Source organism: Cyrtonyx montezumae, unplaced genomic scaffold, assembly GCF_038088225.1.
Source record: "Cyrtonyx montezumae isolate F1298 unplaced genomic scaffold, pur_monq_1.0 scaffold_11, whole genome shotgun sequence".
NCBI lineage: Eukaryota > Metazoa > Chordata > Aves > Galliformes > Odontophoridae > Cyrtonyx > Cyrtonyx montezumae.
Window position 1 is genome coordinate 12,954,670 of NW_027071837.1, and position 21,701 is coordinate 12,976,370.

Here is a 21,701-nt window from a genome sequence, read left to right on the forward strand (position 1 = left end):
GGTGAGCAGCTCCCAGACAGGTTCACAGCACAGCAGTCATCGAGAAGCAGGGGCTGCCGTTGGGGCACTGAGGGAAGAGCATGCTGGGCAGTGCTTACATGGGAGGTCACAAGGAGCCAGCCCCCAAATCCACAAGGGCAGGATGTCTTCTGCCTCTGGCCCCAGGCTTGCTCACTTCTGAAAGGAAAAAGAAGCCCTACAAGAAAGGAGAACTTAGTTGAAGATTTAAGAGTGTGACTGTGGATCACCAGAGCATCCAAAATGATGCTCTAACAAAATACATCCAGCTTCCTCCTCAGATGACTCTAACAAACTGGGAAAACCCTGCCAGGCTGAGTACACTGCGAGTTAGTGAGGCGCACACACAGTCCCCTGACAGGGCTGGCTTCAAGCTGCAGTCATGTGCAGGGCAACCAAGCAGGACAACACATCACTGCAGCACCTTACTTCACTGTGGCATGAGAAGTGCTCCCACTTCACTTGTTCCCACTTGTGGGTTTTTTTGTTGTTGTTGGTTGTCGTTGTTTTTCCCAACAGGACAAAATAAGCCCACCTGATTCTGGACCACACACATGCCTGAGCCCACCCAGCCCAGCCATGCCCCCAGCCAGCCCCATAAGCCACAGAGCAATCTTCTGCAGCCGTGTGCACCATGAGGTCAGGCCCATAGGGCTGGCAGGACAGACCTTAGGACAGGTCCATCAAGTCTGCCCTGCACGTTTCAGTCTGCAAGACAAAGCTGTCCCACAAAAGCCACCCCCAAGGAGTGGTAAAGGATGGGAAGGAGCAAAGGTTCGTCCTTCACTTTTACTTTTCTTACCAGAAAAGGACAGAAGGAAGAACTGGTTTAGATAAGGGCTCTGTTGCAGCTGAAAGCTGTACACTTGAGGCAGGCAGATAAATGGATCTAATTTTGGCACATCCTGCTTCTTTCAGATGCACCACACAGTACATCACCTCAAACCAAAGCAGACACCAGCATAGCTGGTATCACGCGAGCGATGCTAAATCCAGGCCCTGCTTTTGTTATCTGTGCCAGAAGAGGACACTGCACACAGATACCCACAGCACCACAGTCATTTGGATAGTGCCTGCATCTCCTGGTACGTGACATTCCTGGGAAGAAAAACAACTAAGAAAACCTAGACTGTGAGGGTACTGGAAAGTAGGTGTTGCATCTTCAGAGGTGAGTATTTCCCTGCAAAACTGGTTCCAGAAGTCATTTTCATTCAATTAATGAAGCACAACAAACTGTCGTTAGGCCTGAGAGATTTGCCTAGCCAAGCTACTTCGTTGTTGCTTCTGCAGCTTTCACTACGAGAAGTTGGCAGCATGAGTCCCTTCCATGAAATCAGTCACACCAAAGGAGAAATAACCTCTCAAGGGTCACAACCACAAGGTTGGCATCCATCAGCATCCATGCAACCTGGCAGCACAGCTGGACAGGCACAGTCCGCCAGGTCACAGAATGAAACCTGCTTCCAAAAAATGAAGTGGGTTTTGTTGAACGCAATACAGGTGGGATTTAAAATCCTTAAAAGTGTGTCACAGGGTATAGCTCCACCACATTTCCAAAATAAAATAAAATTGAGGACATCACTTGTCCTACAGAAGCAGGGAAAATGAACAAGAGAGTGGAGAACCCATTCCTTGAAACAAGAGCTCCCTAAGAGTGGTTCTGCTTTCTCCCAGCTCTACAATCTGGTACTTTGACAAGCAGATCCCACGGATAAGAGGCAGGACAGAGCCTCCACCAATCCCTCTTCTCCCACAACATAACTAAACCAAAAAAGCCCTGGGCAGACAGCTCAGCAGGGAGCTGCCCTTCCTGCCCAGCTCTTCCTGCTGCTATTGCAAAGGCCCAGGAGAGTCCCAAAAGAAACAATGACTCTCTTCTCACTGACCTGTCACACCATTAGGAAATCCTTAACTCAGGGTGTAGAAACATGAAACAAAGTAGGACCTCAGAGAAGGAGTGCTTTTCAACTGCATAACAGTGTCTGTCTCAGCGCAAGACCAGGGAACAGAAGTTTGTTGGGAAGCTGAACACTGAGGTATCTCTCTGTCACCCAACAGTCTGGTTGCATCTTGAGTACCAGCTCACAAGGAGCTCAGGATCCTGCCCGGTTTCAGCTCCCCACACCAGCGAACAAGCACTCTGGAGCAGCAGGGCACCTCTAACAGAAACTCCTCTCCCAACTCTTACACCCCTCCTCCAGGTAACGACTCAAAAGAGTTTGAAAAATATTCCTTGTGATTACCAATCCAGTCAAATTAGATTCACCTTGTTTCACCTTTAGTTCAACTACGGCTGCAATCCTAGTTTTAGCCCTGGTCAACCACTGTTTGTCTGACTGACAGGATCCACAAGGAATAAAAAAAGGATCCACGCAAAGGGAGATCCTCTCTGAGGAGTGCACACTGCAGCCTAACAGCCTCACAAGCAGCTGCCCTGCTCACTGCCTCTGCTTCAGAGCTGCCAGCACTGCTCACGCTTTACTAATGCTTCACATCCTGCTGTGTGGGTGCCTCGGACTCCTCTTGGCAGACAGCTCCTGCATCCCAGCCTATGGCTTTGTGTGCAGTGCCATCCTTCAGCCACAACCACGGGCTGTTTCTCAGTTTGAATTTCCCCTCAGAGAAGGGAAGGTCTGATCAGATTTCCTAATGAGCCTATTCAGACCACATCCTCCATTCCCGTGCAGAATTTAGAAGGAATAATAACAGAAAATGAGCAAACTTGTTAGTTTGACACACTTTTCTGAGACACTGCATGGCAATTGCTGCTTTCTCATTTGGGTCTCCCTAATGCCATTCCTACAAATGAAGGGTGAAGCAGTCAGGTTCAATGCGCTCTCCGTCACATTGCTGAAATGAGCAATTAAACGGCATGGGTGGACCTGGGGAGATCAGTGCCCTGCTTCCAACAAATGACCCTCATCAGTCCATTAATTTATTATTGCTCATCTCAAAAATAAGCTTTATTGTAGCTTAATACCTTTTGTTTCTCTGGAAATGCAGGGCTTGCCTCCCCCCTCCTATTCAACAAGAGGAGAGAGAGCGTATATACCAAAGTAAAGTGACAGTTCTGAGGGCTGCTAGTAATACTGCAGCTTCGAGATTCTATCACCTAAGCAGTAACTGATAAAGGACATGAAGAGGCAATATCCCTTGGGGAGATCAGGAGCACCAGGTGCTTACCAGTGCTCTGCTTACCAGCAAGGCCAGAGGACCACATCACCTTGATGGAAAACACTCAGAGCCACAGGGCCAAAAGGCAACAAAGGAAGAGTTCTGCTATGTAAACCACTCAGCAGATACCTGCCTGGTTATGGTGCACTTGTCACAGGGAGGGTTCCCCTGTTCCTGGAGCACACATCCATGTGGGATTGCTGCTGGGATCATAAAGGCTGGAGCCTTCACTTCCCCTGCAGCAGACACAACTACCGCAGCAGCTGTACTTCACAGCTTCTTCTCTGTGCACAAGAGGAGAGATGGGCCCAAGGAAAAGTCTAAAAATCAAAGGCCACATTTTCCACACCAGAATTGTTTTTTGGTTTTTAACACTTTGGAGGATCAGCTCAACATGTGCAGCATCAGTCTGGCACAACCCCTGCCCGAGCCATCCCCTCTGTCCTCCTGTCCAACACAGAGAGCATGCAGGCCCAGCCCCAACCCCAAGCTTCCCAGCTGTCCTCCACCTCCTCCTCCCCTTGGAGGCTGATGTAAGCAGGAAATCTTCCCTGATCTTAACAAGCCCCCTGTCACGAACCCATCTTCCAAGGGCCAGGGGGAACACTGTAATTAAAGGAGCAAATCTGCCCTGGTTTTGAATATGCAAGGCTCAGTGACACAGCCCAGCTTCCCAACCAGCTGGCTCATTGTGGGGCCAGCAGCTGCCCGATTTGTCAGGCTTCACTGCCTGCTCAGCCCAGCGCCCTGCTGCACACACAGCCTCCCACCAACACATGGAGAATCTGACTTCCCCTCCATCAGGCAGCCACATAAGGCCTCCTTTAAATGGGGTCAGTGTTAATTAACCCACTTTAAGCCCCTTTATACAAGAAAAGAAAAAAAGAATACTTTTCTCTGTCTGCACACGCAGCTTCACCTGCCAGTTTACCACCATGCTGTACAAACCAAGCTCTCCTATCTGCAGGCAAGGGCATTTTGTGAACCCTCCACACTCGGGAACATCCCCAGGAGACAGAGAGAGGCTTCATACAACAGGAGAACGCGGAGGTGGAAATAGCAGCTTATGTCACTGAAAAGCAGAAGTAGAATTGCGGAGAGAAAGGAGCTCATCGAGAGCACTCTGTTAGGGAGGCTTAGCTCTGCACTGTTCACATAGGGACTTTTGGTTTTGATGTATAAATGTATTTATTGGAAAAATGAGTGGGTAGAATACATCTCCTACAACCACATTAAGGGCTCTCCTTCCTCCACTGCTATTCACACACAGCTTTCTCCCATCTTCACTCAACAGCCGTCATCTTCTCTCATCGTCAAAAGATCTGCACAGCCCAGAGAACCTGCTGGAAAGTGCGTTTATTTTATACCATCTTTTAAGTATAAAAGGTATTTCAGTGTAAAGACTGAGGATGTGATTTATTAATTTGTTGCCAAAAGCTCAAACAGATTCACATGCTTCATGCCAAACTTACATGGAAGACAAAAAACAACCAACAATAGCGAGACCAACATTTTATGTCAGATGATTTCTGGCATTTTATTTGTGCTATAAACTTTTAGGCTCCTTTAAAACTACAAAACATTTAAAGCTTTGACTGCTTCTATTAATTCTGGTAATTTGCTGACCTTGACCCTGAGCTCTCACCGAAGCCTGCCTTCAATGCAAAAAGACCAGAAAGTGCATTGACTGGGAAACTGCTATGCTCAGACTGCAGTCTGGCTGAGAAGCAGCACGGCAGCCCTTACTGTCACACAGCTGAACACAGGCACTGGGAAGCATGCAGGCAGGTCCTGTCAGTGACCAGGGGTAACAGCTGGGACAGTGCTAAGCCCCGGCACTTCAAAAACTCGGGCCTACAAAATAAACACACACAAAGAGCAGTTACAGGGCTGGGGACAGGGAAGGTTCCTCCTCTGACGTGCTGCTGGCTCAGGTTTCCGCTCATTTTTTCAGGGATAGGAAAGACGAGAAATGATTTTCTGAAGGGATGCTGAGAGTCTAACCTGAATTCAACAGCTGAGGCTTTAAGATAAACCTCAAAACACAAAGATTAATAAAATAACACTGCAAGATGGGCTTTGTCTCCATGAGTTTTCCACTGGTATCCTCATGTCCCTTATTAAAATAAAGACAAAACTCCCAATTCACTCGGTCCACAGTACTCCTTAGAGAAAGGTTCCTTCTTGCTTCCCCCATGGTCTCTCTCTACTGCCCCCTCCCTTTAACCTGATTTATTCTTCAGATGTAAATCTCAGCTTGGTGGATTTCCAACTGCTTCATAACATTTCTTACGTTAATATTTGACATGGTAAGACCATATGAAGAAGCTCCTGCTGTTAGTTTTTGTCACTGCTTAACGTAGCCCATGCCTGCCATGGCACACCGCAGGCAAGGCAAAGCTCTGGGCATGCCGTGGTGTCTGCATGACTTCCCTCCAACCCCCAGCTGTGTGTGTCTGACTACTGGACCCCAGGCATGATTTTAATGGGTGATCTTTTATAGGTGTGACAGCTGGAGCAAAGTACTTAGCACTTGTGGAAAATCAAGTCTCGCCTCCAAAGCCAACCTGAGCATTCAAAAACCATTAGTCAGACCTTAAAAAATAATGAGATTGGCTTAGAAAACAAGATGTTCTTAGAAATAACATGCTTTGTTTGCCTTACGGTGTTTCTGCATTTTGCTGCTATGTGTTGAAGTCTTCCTTTTTTTCTCTTCACAGTAAGGACAACTAGAAATGTTTCTTAAATGAAAACAAAGAATCCTTCCCTAAATCATCTGAGTATGGAGGCTGGGATTTCAGGCCAAATATCATCAGATCCGTGACAATGCACACAAGTGAGTAAGCGTGCACATCCCCATTAGGCTTTGTTCTATGAGCTTCTCACAGGTAAAAGAGATATGGATGTCTTCTCTCCTCGTGGATGCTATTGGATGGATTTAATTTGTTAGTCTCTCCCAATTACCCCAATGTGGACATCTACATTCAAAAAATCAAGCAAATTTCTGATGAATTTTCAGACCTCTATGAAACATAATTCAGAGGGAAACTTCAGTTGTGTGCACTGCTGCACCCATTTCACACAGCCTCCGACAGCAGGAGACTTCTTCTCTGCAGGCTGCATGAGTGGCACCTCAAGGCTCTGCCAACCCCGACACTGTCTTCCCCACACTCAGCACAGGGTAAGCAAGCAGCCTCGGGCCTGGCTCTTTGGGAGGCCAAGACTTAGCTCTGAATCTTACTCTTAGGAGAGTGGCAGACAGGAGACAGCAAAACACTAAATATGTATCTCATATTACATCAAATCCAACCTAACCTTCCAGCATCCCCATACACCACAGGGCAAACCAGCAGCGATATGTTCCTGAGCCCTAAGCTGACAAAAGCCTACCAGATGTCAGGCAGGCTGATACGTAGCACTATGGAAATGGGCTTCTCAGTTCCCCCTTTGAATTAGAGGGAGGGCTTCTGCTTATATCAACATATTTGCCACACTCCTTGAGTTCTAATGCTGAACTCCTTCTTGGGGAAGTGTTAACTTTCCTACCAATTCCACCTGTGCTGGGTAACAGCAGGACACTCAGCTCTCAGTGCCATCAGAGATGGACTTAGAAAGGGTACAGAGTGGGATGTACAGGCACTGAGAAGGAAAAATGAACACAGGAGAAAAGATCATCATAAGCTGTCCTGCTTAAGATAACTGGAGAGGCATATCTTTGTACAGCACATTTTTGGAAGAAATATGCATACTGACTGCCTTTCATTTCTCCCTGCAAACTCCCCATGCCGCTCTAATAAGAGTCTCTGGTAAAACAAACTAAACATACATAAATTTTCAAAGGCAGCATCAATGCCCTGAAGTAAATAATCTTTTAAACCCCTATGCACTGCAGCACTTGCTGGGCCTGAGGCGGGGGGGAAACAAGACAAACTGCAGCTGTGAAATATGAAATAAGACAGGAATGAGAAAACATTCCTTTCTCCTGAGGAAGCATATGCAGAGTTGCAAGCATTTTGATCTACCAGTTCAAATTAGGTCCTTGCAAATGACTTGCCTCATGTGCAGGCAGAAGCCGGGAAGCAGCCCATGGTGGTGCATTAGTGGGGTCTGTGAGTGGAGGTGGCCCAGCTGGGCCGTAGCACCAAACAGCAGTAACACCACCACATGCAGGGGGAAGGAGCAGAGGTTTGCTTTCCTAAGTGCTCATTTAACACATCTCAGCACCTTAAAAAGCCTGGCCTGAACCTGCCTGAGATCAGATCAAGCCAAAGGCACAGCCCCCGAACCAGCAGCAGCAGCCAGCATCTCCAGCAGCCATCCCTGTCTTCTGGCCTCCCCAGAACTGTAGCAGAAGACATCTGATGGAACAAAGAAAATATGGTGTGGTGCTGAGTGAAACTACTGCAGCTTGAAGGAAACTGCATTAGGCATTCCAAAAGTGAGTAATTACACAACATTTAACTAAAGCTGTCACTCGACAGAGCCTTGCACAGAAAAAACAAAACTTATCCATGGCAGTCCTGCCATCTCTGGGTACTCTTCTCTATTTCTGTTTAGCTTCTTTAGATACAGACAAACTTCCTCTTACTGGTGTCTGTGTGTGTGTGTGACTTTCTAAAGGCAGAGCCTGGCAGGCTGTGATGGAAGGCTCACGAGGCTGCCTAGCACACTGCCATCTCTCCAAGAGCTTTGGCATCCTTCACAGAAACAACTTCCCAAAGCACCTCAGTAGGTTGCAGCAGGTATCCCTACATCTCACGTGAGCACCAGTGTGCTAACAACACAGTTTTTCCTAACCAGTCATCAATGAAAAGGATGAGGCACACAGCTCTAGTGTCATCATCTCAGACCTTCTGTCAGTACTTGGTTCGGGCTGCTCCTGACTTCCCTGATGATCCTGGTGGATCCTTTCCAACTTGGGAAGTTCTACAATGCCCTGATTCTAAGCTCTGGTAAGACAACAGTCTTGCTTCATGAAAACTTTCAGAGCTTTCAGTATTTCAGTGCCTTCTACGAGATGAGATCTACTCCAGCCTTTTAATGCAGCAGAATCATTCTGAAGCATCATCCACATTTAAATGGGAGCCTTTCCAATCAGGGCATGCAAACCCAGTGATTATTGCAGTGAGCTGAAATGTGAAAGGTTCAAGCATCATCCCTGATGTGAGATGGCATCGCCCTGACAGATGAGAGACCTTGAACCTGTAATACCTGGTTCAACGCTTGCATTAGGTCTGCATATGCATCTCTAGTGTCACATTCACAAGTAGGTGCACCTACACACTGAACTTCAATGTGCCCATTGACCTGCACTGCCAGCAGGCTGCACCTCCAGTCAGGCAGTGCCCTACTTTAGCAGAAGCTGAGCGTCCTGCATCACTGAGAAATCCATGGGCAGTCAGCAATCCGTATGCTTCTCTTATATATTCAGACCTCAACACAACTTCAATACCTCAGCTTATAAGAGCAAAAGACAACATTTTCACCTGTCTGCCCTCCACTCTTTCGCAAGAGGTCACACCTTCCCCTTGCTCACTCTGCCTTGCACCAGTACTCCATTTGCAGGGGCTCCTGGAACAAGGACTCCTCTTCCTGAGCCAAATGCAGGAGTGGCATAGAAGTAATCCCAGACAGTGAGGGATCCAAGGGCGAATATTACCTAGAGTGATTTCTCAAACTGTCCTTTATATCCCACTGTTCAACTAAGAGCTGTGGATAACAAATATTTTCTCCTCTACACATGACTCAGGGACTTCCTTCTGCTTCTTACAACAAGGAGGCCAAAGCAAAACTGGCTACTTTTAGATTAAAAAAAAAAAAAGCAAATACACCCAGAACTTTAAGGAGTGCGTACACATTTTTCTCTGCTAAAAAAGACATCTATAATATTAAATCCACTTCTCTTGGATTTTACTTGTCCTTGGCACAAGTGGCACAAACACTGAGCCCTGAGAGCCTCTCTCCTCTTTGTCTCCATCACAGTGAATGAGTCTGACTCCCAGCCTGCAGTGCCCCAAAGAACACGCAGGACTGAAGAACACCTGCATTAGCTCTGCTGTTCTCTCAAGCATTTGAGACAGGGATAGGAAAGAACAGCATTGTGCAACAATCCCCATCCACAGTGTAATTAAATCTCATTTTCCCTGGCCCTGAAGTCTCCTTCACCCATAACTGAAAGTAAAACCAGAAAGCTTTGGGGGCAGGGGAGGGGATAAAAGCAGCTAGGAAAGCTGTTCGCCCTGTTGGCTGTGTGCTGCTTGTTTAGGTAACTGGAGATGGTTGGTTTGCTGTATTTTTTTTTCAACGCAGAGGTCACTGGAAATAAATTCTGCACACATATCGTACTGAAGAGAGGACATAAGGACCCTCAGACTCACAAATCCCAAGCTATACTCTCCCTGGGCCACCAATAGCCCTGGGTAATCTGTTCCTTTCCCCCTCTGCCACAAAGCAATCTCCCACCAGGTCGTCACAAAGCTGCCTTCAGCAGGGAGTGCAGTCCATCACACTGCCTTCCCACTGCCTCCTGTTCACGCTTCCATCCCCCTTCACATCCCCTGAGAGCAGTGTGGGGCCAGACCTGGCAAGCCACAGTGCCTTTGGGCCTAGGAACCCCGACACAATACCCCACGCCCTGCCTGCCCAAGGCAGAAGCATGCTGGTTCCTGCTGGGGGCCAGTGCCAGCTCAGGGCCTGCACTGTGCAGCTATAAGCATGGAACAGAACTCAGCTCCATGAGCTCAGCCACTTTTGAGGCCACAGAGCGAAAGCTGCAGCTCAGAGGGATCCAGCTTGCTGGCTACCTTCAGACCATCCTGCCCTGCTCCTCACAGGTACTTAGAACAAGCAGTTTAAGTATTCAGGTACTCGAACAAAAGGAATTGCTTTCTAATTAGAGCCACAGACACCAAAAGAACTATACAGCTAATAAGTGCAAACAGAATCATCATTAGAGGAGGCTTTATTAAGATACAACTGAGACTGCAGACATTTGTTCTGCCAATAAGCTCTGTATGCTTTAAACCTTGACTGGTTTAATTAGACTAGATGGAGATATTTGATACCCCATCACTTTGGCATTTCTAAAAATAACCACATCGTATGTCCTATTTATTAACTTTGATTTATAACAAGACTTGCCTCTATTTCTCTAGGGGGCATTTACAAAAGTTAAAATGCAGAGCCAGCCAATAAATCCATCCCTGCATGTAAGGAAATGACTTTCCCTGGATGCAAAACCCACCTCCCCGAGAAGCCAGAGAGGCTTTTGTTAGCTTTGCCGGCGCTAACTGCAGCCTGAAAGATGGCATCTTTGTCTAAGGGCTTGGAAAAATGGGTTGCTATCACGTTAGAGTGTATTATTAAAAGTGACAATTATCTCTGTATGCTTACAATTGGAACTTCTGATTTCATAGACTCTAACAAATGCACCGCTGCTGTTCTGGATGGCCTAGCATTAATAAAGCAAACCAATTTTGAATGCCCAAGGCCGGGACTTCAGGGACAGCAGATGGTGCCCAGGATACCCATTCTCACATTAGCATAAGAATAGCACGGAGTGGGTCACAGTCTGCCTTTAAGCAAGCTTTCAGTGGTCCACACCACCTCTGCCTCCTACCAAACGAGACAACAGCATTGTTTTGATTTTCTAATTTAGGCAATCAGCGCCTCATTACGTAAAACGTATTTCAGAGGCAAGCCAAGCAAGAAGGAAATCGCCTCCTTTGTAACAAGTGCACTCCATATGCACCTCATTCAAACTTCGGACACACAACGAAAGGAAACGAGCAGTACTCTATCGGATCCATGCAAACATATCTGGACAAACGGCTTAGAGCTCTTAAATTAGAGAGCTTTTTCCCTTAAATTGCCTTTTATTTTGTGTGTAATCAGTCGCAGCTGTAATTGCCTGTAAGCAGAAATGGCAGCATTTAGAGATTCAGCTTGCTCACTGAGAACCACAATAAACTCCAAACGCAAAATTGGAAGCTGTGCCTTGGATTCCTTAAAATTGAATGAAATCCATGTGCTTACCTGGATTCAAAAACACAACTCTCCAGACTGCAAAAAAGGCAAAGCTTCACCCCGCCACTAATTGCAGGCTCAGCATTAAGTAAAAAGCAGCGAGGCTTGGACGCTGCAGGCAGAAGCTCAGATCGGCAGCTGGGGTATCCTGAGCAATCCCTCAGGAGACATTTTGCCCTTCCAGTAAGTATAGTTAAGTTTCACTTAGAAGTACTGTGCTCCATCAAATGCATGCTTGCTATCTTAGTATTAACAGCAGACAGAGCTTTGTGTGTTCAGATGTCCTCCTAGCCGAGTTAACTCATGTTGCTGAATTAATCAATTATGAATTAATTTCTAATTTCTGAAAATACAATTTTGCAGTTCACTCTTGGTGCCCCTTGGACAGGGCTGCTAAGCCAGTTTAATTTCCTGGTCGGTTATTAACCATCAAGAGAACTTTTCAACTCCACTCATCAGCCACATCAAAACTGGAAAATCCTACGGGAGAAGTCAGTCTAACAAAAAAAGGGAAGTACATCAGCAAAGAGCTTGCCCACACCTCACGAGTGCTCAGCGTGAAAGGCACAGAGGGGCACAGCTCACTTCTTTTTTCCCCATCTGAGAAACAGGAAGGAGAAAAGGGGAAGGGTGTAAGTTCCACACTCCAACAAAAGAGGTTAAGAAGAGCCAAACCAATCCACGTGGAAATCTCATGCCCACGTAACTCTTCCTTACCACTGCAAAATGCAACCATGGCTTCAATTCCTTGGGTCGCTCTTGAGATGGGAAATCCTGTAATGAAGACAGGTGTTAAAAATCATCAGGATTGCACACAGACGGTTAATCTCATTCCAAGGCAAAAGTGCAAACATCTAGTGGTCACCATGGATTCACTAGGATGGATGGCAGCAGGTCGGCTGAGCCCTTCGCGCCCCACGCTGCTCCCTGAAACAAGCCTGCCCCTGACACAGAGCTAGCAAAGGCAAGTCGCTCCACACCACAGGCACACCCCAGATTCCAGACATGGGAGATGGCGAGGCAGCTGAGAATTACACATTTACACACAACACAAACTGGCAGCAGGAACAGACAAAAATCCTTTGTTGATGTTGTTGCTTCTTGTGTAACACAGCTTTCATTCCCTAAAGCCAAGGTACTAATTGCCAAGTGAAAATAAGTCATCTCATCATTTTATTTGAAAAAATACCAGCAGTTCTTGAGTGTGACTGGAAAATTCACGAAGTCACATCTGGGCAGCAAAAACACAACTATTCCTGTATCCTGCTCAGCAGAATTCTTTTTAATTGAATTGCTTGAAAATGACAAGTTCTTTGGAAATATTTTAGAAGTGGGGAAAACTGCACAGACTGGAGGATGCTTCAGATCACTGGGCCCTGCTGCATTATGGGTGTCCTTCTGTGGATGAGGAGCTCGGAGGAAGGCTCAGGGCTCTGTGGTTAACAGATGAAATACAAGAAAAAAATATGGGCAGGAACTGGAATCTGATTCCCTACATAATCTCAAGCAAAGCTGCGCAGGGTTTACTTTTCAGAAGTGTTGAGCTTCAAGAATTTCAAATTTCAATCTATTTCCTTCCAGTCAGGTACTTGCAGGGATGGAAGTTCTACACACAATAACAAATGATAATTCACAACCGTGCCAGGGGAACGTAGCCTGCTGAAGAGAACACAGCGCTCAGCAACGTTCAGTGGAGAGGAAATGTGTATCCAGCAGCATGCCTTGACACTACCTTTGGAGAAAGAACCTTCCACCCTTGCAGTCGTCTCCTTGTGAGCTGTTCCAGAAGGCAAGCAGATGCAGAGAGGTGGTAACACTTGTTGGAGGGGAAGTCTCAACTGCTGCTGCCAGATCTAAGACTTCTCATGCTCTTTGTAGGGAGAATGAGAGAAAGAAGGAAGACACAGATATTCCAATAAAACAGGGTATTTGAAGATATTATCCTGCATTTGTACTGGATATTTATTGTTGCAGAGCTGGGATGATGTCCCTAAAAGCATTATTTTTAAATGATCTCAGAAGTTGAATTAATTCCTCTCAGATTGTACTTAGTAGCCAAGCTGGGGTGGCCTACAGGAAAAAAAACATAACTGTAGCTGAAGCACTGCAGGCAAGTGTTGAATGTTCCCTACAAACATAAACAGTTTCTTGCCTGCAAATCTCTCTCCCTCAGATGTCTCATCTTTCACCTCTCAGTTCCCAAGATTCTAGAATTTCCTCAGTTCTGTGGTTACCTGTGGTTTCTCATGGAAACAAGCACCAAATGCACTATGAAGAAAACAAACAGGCAAAAATCCCCTAAAAACAGCCCTTCAGCTTATTCCTCCCTTATTCTTCCTGTGCAGGCTCGCAGCCAAGGATACCCCAATCAAAGCTGAAATTGGGGGTAAGCCTCGTTAGCTGTTAGAGGGCAAATCTTACACAAGTTTTAATAAAAAATAAAGGTAAATATTAAAGAAGGGCAAAAAACAAACAACAACAAACAACCATGACCTCTTTATCTCCTCCCTTCAATAATTAATAATATAAACAGTGAGCTGAAAAGAAAAACGGACTGTTTCTCTGACCCAATGGGAAAACCCAAGGATGCAGGCAGTCCGTTTGTCACACGGTTGCCACCATTTGCAGGTGGTATGGCAGAAATGAAACCCCACACTGCGACAAAACCTCAAGTCATCTGTCACAGGCATGTGCTCTCCTAGTGCTCTCCTAGTGCACGCTGTCGTGGACAACCAGCTGGGCAGGGGCCTCCCCAGAGTGCCTTGCTGAATATGAAAGAGGAGGATGTTCCCCTTCAGGCTCTGCAGTTAGTAAGGGGTTCCAGTGAAATGGTAGTTAAAGATCTGTTGGGCCAAAATGTGCTGCACTCACAGAGCTTTTATGTGATTTGCCTCCGGATGACTCTGCACAGAGTGAGACATTTAGCATCATTTTTATGAAGATCTCAAAGAGATAAACAAAAATAAGATTCTATCTGGAAAAGGCCAAGAGCAAAGAGGTTAATTGAACAATCCAGCCTCTCACAGCAAGGCAAAGGGAGAGCCGGGGACAGCATCCAAATCAGCTGATTACAGTCCTGTGATGCTCCAGCACTCACAGTGCTCTCTTGCAGAAGCACTCCTTGTCCGCGCGCTGCGATGGAGGGGCAGTGCGGTTCCGTCCTGCAGAGCTGGAGGGGCAGAGGTTCAGTCCCAGCCTTCTGGGGCCGCTTCCAGGGGCAGCTGTCTCACTGCCTGCTTTGCTTTAGGCTCTTCCTGGCTTTTAATTTAATCTGAAAGACTGGATTCATTGTTTCTTAGCGACAAACTGTTTTTCTGAACAGGACTGACCGAAGTTTGATTAGGCCCTCGTGCAATGGAAAGACTGATGAGATATATTAAGGGGTAGGTGTGGAGCAGAAGTGAACATAAGGGCAAAAACTCCCACTGAGTTCAATGGAATGACTACTGTTGTTTTAATGCATATCTTTTCCCACTGCTCCCTCTCTTGTATTTTAGTGTATTTGTGTAACATTTGGCAGAGGGAAATAGTAACCCCTCCCATGCTTTGCTTAGCTTCTCTTTGTTTGCCAGTATCACCGTGAAACATTTTTCTGGCCGCTGTGTGTGCCTTCACATTGGTGCTTCAACATGCTATGAAAACAGAGCTCCCACAAATAAATGGGCAGACTGAAGTAAAAAAGATGCATTTTCTGCCTACATAACTAAAACCCAGAACCCATCAACCAGGCAGCCATCCTGAAGCTGGACCAAGAACCCAACAAGATTAAAGGAAGGGATCAGAAGTGCAGATTGTCAACCAAGGAATCCCAGCAAGCTGTCTCCCAGCTCAGCCCGTGCCATCCTTCCTGCACCACACTGCTCAGCTCATCAGCCAGCAGAAGGGCTGCTGTGCCCCAGCCCAGCTCTGCACACGTCATGCATGCACCCACAGATGGGATGGAAGGGATGGTTTTGATGACAAGAGCTAGGAGAAGAGCAAGGAAGAGAGGTGGTCCTGCAAGCAGCAGCTGCCACGCATGCTGGAAATGAAAGTTCTCAGCAGTATTTAGCTGATGGTGCAGACTCGAGTCCCTCACTTCAGCACCTCTGTCCTAAAGCAATACTTGCATTCTTAGTCCTAAAAATCTTCAGCAGTGGAGATGCTGCAGCATCCCCTGGCAGCCTGTCCCAGGATTTAATATCATTGCTTTCTAATGATAAACTAGCACTTCAAACTGCATGCTGATCTCTGTAGGCAAAAACGAGTTGTGGTGTGAGGAATGAACTAACTCCCAAGGTCCTGCAGTATGGTTTCTATGCTGCCCCCTGTTCCATCCAGGACCAGTGGTGCCAGGCTGAGACAGCAGAGGAGGTGACCTTCAGACCTCCTCTAGTATGGCAGTTCTTAGGCTTCCACTAAAATCTAACAGTTTGCACCAACTGCCAGCCAGCAGGTCAGTCTTTCCAGCTGATCCTCTGTCCTATTATGCAAAATACACTGTTTGATTATTGCCCTCTGCTAACCTCTGCATAAATTAGCCATTAAGGACTGGAAGAGAAATTATTAGTGAAAATTCAATCACTGTTAACTGATTTCTAATACATCATCACATGTAGGTCAAAGTGTGTTAACCTGCTTGAGCCTATCAAGAAAGATCTCATTAACACACTTCACAACCTAGCAACACCTCTCCTGCAGAAACATGTCCCTCCTGCACCATTCGATGGTCACAAGCCAGCCTGCAAGAAACGCTGCCAGCTGTCAGCACCAAGGGCTCGAAGTTTGGGAAACTGCTGACACTGTGGTCTGTGACTGCTTGGAGCACTTTCAGACAGCCCAGTATCAGGGTGGGAAATGTCTTTCTCTTATGCCATATGAATATTAAGGGATGGATGCACTCCAAAAACAAATGAATCCCTCACAGGACAACACGCCAACAAATGGATTTCAAGCAGGATGTCCCCAGAAAAACACCTAGGTGAAAGGAGGCACACACTTATTCCAGCCCTGTAACACTGCTCCTCAGTCTGACACACAATGCTGGAACTGAAGGCATGGTGTAGCAGAACGATGCTTCACACAGGATCCTCACAAGGCTACAGCTGTGCTCATCATCACATCAGAGCAAACCCATTTGGACCTTAGAGTACATCATATGCTCTCACACTGCTAACACTGGCTCCAAAACCGAGCGTGCCACCAGCAGCAGCTACAAAAACAGCCCTTCCACGTCTCTCCCAGTCTCGATCTCTCTATATCTTTATGTAACAAGATGGCACTGGAAAAAGTGGAGCCAAATCTTTGGGAGAGGAGCACAATGGAAGATAACAGCCACAGACACAAGCTGAAACATGGGAAATTCTGATGAGATATTGGCTTTTTCATGAGGACAGTCAAACAGTGAAATGGGATCACAGAGGCTGTGTGATTTCCCTTTGTTTTTGTTTTTTTTAATGTTCTTAATTAACTGAATAAAGTCCTGAGTAACCAGCCATAAATTAGCCCAGCCCTGTGCAGGAGGCTGTGCTCAGTGACTTCCAGAGACCTTTCCATCCCACATTACTCTTTTGTCCTGGCTGTGTCTGGAACCACAGGACCTCAGTAAACGTTAAGGCACATTTATAATACTCGAGTGGACCCTCCGCAGTGGTGAAGAACGGAAGCAGACTGCTGGTGCTCAGCCAGGACAAGTAACAGCTCTCCCCACAGAACATCCCCAGTGGTCAGCACCCACACTGGGGACCTTTGGAAGCTTCTGGAACACTATGTGCTGGAAGAAACTTTACTGGGGAGATCAACAGGAAGAAAATCCCATAGGTTCTCAAAATTAACTTAGTTCTATCTGAAGGGCAAAGGCTTCAACTACGAGGACAACTTTTAGAGTCGAATCTCAGACAGCACTGTGAGAGACTGTGTACATAAATGGAATAGCTATGATCTGATGATTTAAAGTGATGTCTATTAATGCCCAGAGGTATTTTCAGGTCCAAGCTTTCTTTGCTGAGCGTGTTTTGTGCAGTTATTTTGCCAAGCAGTGACAATCTGTTTGGAAACATCAGGGAACACAAAATCTAGAGGTGTATCGGTGTGTGAGTGTCTGCTCCAAAACCTCTGTGAAAATAACTCTTGGGAACAGCCATCAGCCAGCAATGCAGTTTGGAACCAGCAAAGATGCAAATAAAAACTCATGTCAGCTGAGGATTTTGCACTTAGTGCCATTCTGCTGATGCAGATATATATTCAGACTTTCTTGTCCTCAGCAGACCAAACCCAGTTTAAAAGAAAAATCTATATAATGCCATTTGAACAATATTGCTGCTGCTGAGGCTTGGGGGAGCTGGAACAGTGCTGCTATCCTCACTTTCAAAGCACTGAATGAAAGTGTTGGAATTTACACGTCCATGTTAGGAGGACTCAGGAGTCACACTTCCAATGAAGCCAGGACTGCCGCTGCTGCTGAAACAGTGTGACACGTGTCCCTGTGTCACACTGCTTCAGCATCGTGCTGGTACCTACCTGACCACATTTCATTTGCAGCTCACCCATACTGTGACACCTCCACCATGAGTAACACACAGCCCCTACCCGCGGCAGGCGGTGTTGTGTACACACGCCGGGCTCCCAGCTGACTGTAACCAGCTGCAGCCATCGTTGCCTTTGCAAGACTCGGTTTACACAAGAGGTGCACACAGCTGTCAGAGCTCACCGTGCTGTTAGCCACGTTACAGCAGTGGTTCTAACCAGCTCACCAGCTTCGAGGCAGCCTTCCCTTCCAGCCGACCAACACGCACCTGCTGTGTCCTGTCTCCACCACAGGCTGCAGTCACAGGACGAGCAGGAAGGCTCTCAGAAGTTACTCACAGGGAAGCAGAGCGAAATAAAACTATTTCCCTTTCTCTGCACATGCACAGGTAAAGGGGGAACTGCGGGCTATGGCCCATTCTCAGAAGTCTCACAAGCAGCCACCCCACCTGAGCCACGTGTCCACTGGGTGCAGGCTGAGGCTCGTGCTGGGGAACCGAAGGGAAGGAAGATCACTGCGGGCAGGATTCAGGAGCCTGGTTTACATGTTATACAACAGGAATTTTTAAATCTTGCTGCACACCTTTAGACCTTATGGAAGGAAATGAGCAAGACAGCCTTAGTTACACAGCATTCGGTTTGCACTACCTCACTGTTTCTCATTCCTCCTCACCTGTTTTCAGAACTGAGCACACTGTGCTGTGTTTTCGTTTCTGCAGACCATGCAGACTCAACAACTTGCACTTTCTCTTCCCGCTTGTGACATGTTTCTGTGAAAGGGCAGGAGGAGAAGTGCTCCAGCACAATGTGTGTGGCTGGCCAAAAAGGGCCAACTGGAAAATGGGAGGTGCAGCCAAATGGCAATGACAGAGCAGGGTCTTCTCCACAAACTCATAGTGAACTCAAGAGCATCCCTTCCCTTATCACTGTCAGACATCCATGTAATGTTACATGGGGCAAGCTTCTAGAAAGACCTCCAAAACAAAAGGCTCATGGAGCAGTACACAGGCTCAAGGCACCTTGAAATTCAAGGTGCTCAGCACTCCCAGACATCAAATCATATACGGCAAACAAGGGCAAATATGACAAAAATGAGTATGCTTATGATACTTAGATATGGACAAATAGTGCAGCTACCTCTAAAAAAGAGGTGAGGGGAGAGAGGGGAAGCTGGGATGTGTTCCAGTAGCCAACAAGTCATCTCTGCCGGAGCTACCAGCACTAGTGCAACAAGGTCTCTACCTGATGTCAGCGCTGCCTCGGTTGGACACGCACAGCCCAACAAAACCCCTGAGCAGCACTGCGGGAAACACGGGCAAAGGGCAGCTCTGCACCCGACCCCAGCTGCGGGCTAATATAAGTTTTGGGTTTGCTTCAGCAGAAATCCACAGCGCCCGCGTCCATTTCTAGTGTCTGTTCACCTGCCTCTCCAACCGCTCGGTGGGTTTGGCGGCGTTCGCTTCAGCTGGGGCCCAGCTCCCCGACCCAAGGCAGCACGGCTGGGCCGGCAGGCGGCTCGGGCAGCAGGACGAGCCCCGGGCCATCGCCGGCCGTAAGCAGCCCGGTGAGCCTGCAGCCCAGCGACGAGCCGGCAGCCTGCTGCGTGCCCAGCACCTCCAGACACCGACAGGGTGCCGCTCGAGGCTCACCCGGGGCTCTCCCCGTGCGCCCCGCAGCCCGTGCTCGGGGCGGCTCCCCGGGCACGCAGGCTGCGTGAGCTGCCGCCGTCGGCGCTCCTGGAGCTCCGCGCCCATCCGCCGCTCGGAGCGGTACGGGAGGGCCCGGGGCGGCGCGACGGCTCCGGGCCGGGAAGCGCCGGGAGGACGGGGCGGTGCCGCCCCTCCCAGCCGCAGCCCCGCGGGCCGGGCCGTTCCCGCTGCCGGCCGGGGCCGTGCCGGGCACGCGGGGAACAAAGCAAAGCACAGACCTGCTCTCCGGCCTCTCCCGCGCCGGAGGCCGCGCCGCTCCTGCCGGCCGGCGGTGCTGCTCTCAGCGGCTCCGCATGGCTCTGCCCGCCGCCGCCGCGCTGCCTCTCCCCCTCCTCCCTCCCTTTCCAGGGGGGACAAACGAGGGCCGGCGGGACCCTTCTATGCTGATTATTCTAATACATTCTGGGGGCTTGTGGTTCCTGCAAGCGGCGGAAGTGAAACCCGCCGTCGGCCCCCTCCTCCCTCCGCGCTGCGGCGGGGCCGGGGGCTGCCCCCAACCCCCCCCCTCGGCGCGGAGCCCCGGAGCCCGAGCCCGGAGCGGAGCCCGCGGTGGGGTCGAGGGGGACAGCGCCTTCCTCGGGCCGCGGCGGGGGCTGTCTCTGCGGGCACACCTGGCCGGGTGCTGCGGGCGGACACCCCCGGGCTGTCAGAGCCGTAGGAGGCAGCCAGGCGCAAGTGTCCGGCGGCTCCGCAGTGACATCCCGCGGCACGGCGGCACCGCTGCCCGCTCAGCGGGGCTGACACTGACGTGGTCGTCGCCCGGGTGCGTGGGGGCTCGGGGGCTGGAAGAGGTTTATTACAGCTGTACTGCGGGAAAGTGTCCCAAGAGGCGATGTGGACGTTCATTAGACACCCCTTGGGTCCCAGGCGTCCCGCAAACACCTGCTCGCAGCAACGCGGTGGAAATCATCTCATGCAAAATTCCGTCATTCCCCTTCCTTCCGTGTGGGAAAAGGGACATTTTGGTCAGTGATGCTGACATCTGCTTGTCTCCTGGTTCTCGGGTCCTGCTACTCTGGTCTCTACAGCTCCAGCTCTGTGCTCACGTTGACGTTAAACATTTCCTCCGTGTCCCACCAGCACCGGAGCAGCATGTCCCACCCGTACCTGCCCCAAAGCCTCAGGGCATCTGAGGAACCCTCTTGCAGCTGGGATGGGCCATAAGGTTGAACCTCATCCTGGGAGTGCACATCGGGGCACACTGATGCATGAATTTGTGTCCTGCAGCTTAATTACTGCAACTCCCTACGCTTTGAAATAAAGCACAGCTGCTGTAAAACGCAACAAATGTCTGCTTAGCAATGGAGATGAGCCTGGTGCTTTGCTCACACAGGTTTCTTACTCAGAACTTTGGTTTTCTGTTCTGATATCCAGAGCCTTTCATAACCTTCCACAGCCAGCTCCCGCTGGAACACAGTAACCAGAGGCAAAGGGGTAGGACCAGTCAGGGAGTTTAGCTTTTCCCAGGCAGTATTTCTTCACCACTGAACTGGTTTTGCCCCATGGAGATGTAAATAACCCAGATCCCATAACATTCAGAAGTAAAAGCAAAATTTCTCTCCTCAGCTTCATTTCTTCATGCAGAAACATGCAGGGAACGCCAGTCCAATAACCCCAAGCCATTTAAGTCAATCAAGCTATTCCTCTTATGGGCTAGATCGAAAGCAAGACAGGGAAGGAAACACCTTTTTTCTATTTTAAAACAGTCAGGAGGCACACAAGTCCCACAGAGATGGGAGCCATCTAAATATATATAAAGGCAGAGCTAGATAAATGAATCCATCTGTTGTAATCTAGCAGTTTCAGAAAACCAATGAAAAAAATTGACAGTTTCATGAAAGCACTGAAGTGCTATTGATACTTTCAAGTGTTTAAAATTCTTCTCAAATGTGTACGACTGTAGGAAATCAACCATCCCCTATTCCTGGGACGAATGGAAAAGGAGCAAGACTGAGCATGAAGCTGATACAAACAAATCCACAATGTAATTAAAGCAGATTGCCATTAACAGTCTACCACAGACTCCCCAAAATACATGCACACGATACGCCAGCACACACATGCACTGCCACCCTCCTTCAGTCCCAGGGATCCCAAAGCATCTCGCAGATGGTGCTGAAGCAAAGCTGAGCAACACCTCCACGCCACTTCTCCACAGGGGAGACAAAGCAAAGGGATTTGCTATCGACTAGCAGGGGGTACAAAGTGGCCAGAAAGATGTAGGTGTCTGATCTGCACATATGCCTTGCTCTCACTACTAGGCAGCACTTC

The 21,701-nt window shown here is 48.3% G+C and overlaps 1 protein-coding gene across 2 annotated transcripts in view; it reads right to left on the reverse strand.

Annotated features, from left to right (window-relative positions):
* The window catches only part of PAK3 (p21 (RAC1) activated kinase 3), a 148,469-nt gene that overhangs the window by 76,875 nt on the left and 49,893 nt on the right, over positions 1-21,701 (reverse strand). Inside the window, exon 1 of one of the 2 annotated variants that reach the window (XM_065729629.1) lies at positions 19,649-19,679. The exons of the other annotated variant lie outside the window; for it this stretch is intronic. The gene's annotated coding sequence lies outside the window, so the exon portion shown is untranslated. Of the gene's footprint in view, positions 1-19,648; positions 19,680-21,701 lie in introns of those variants that run through there. 2 annotated transcript variants of the gene reach the window in all.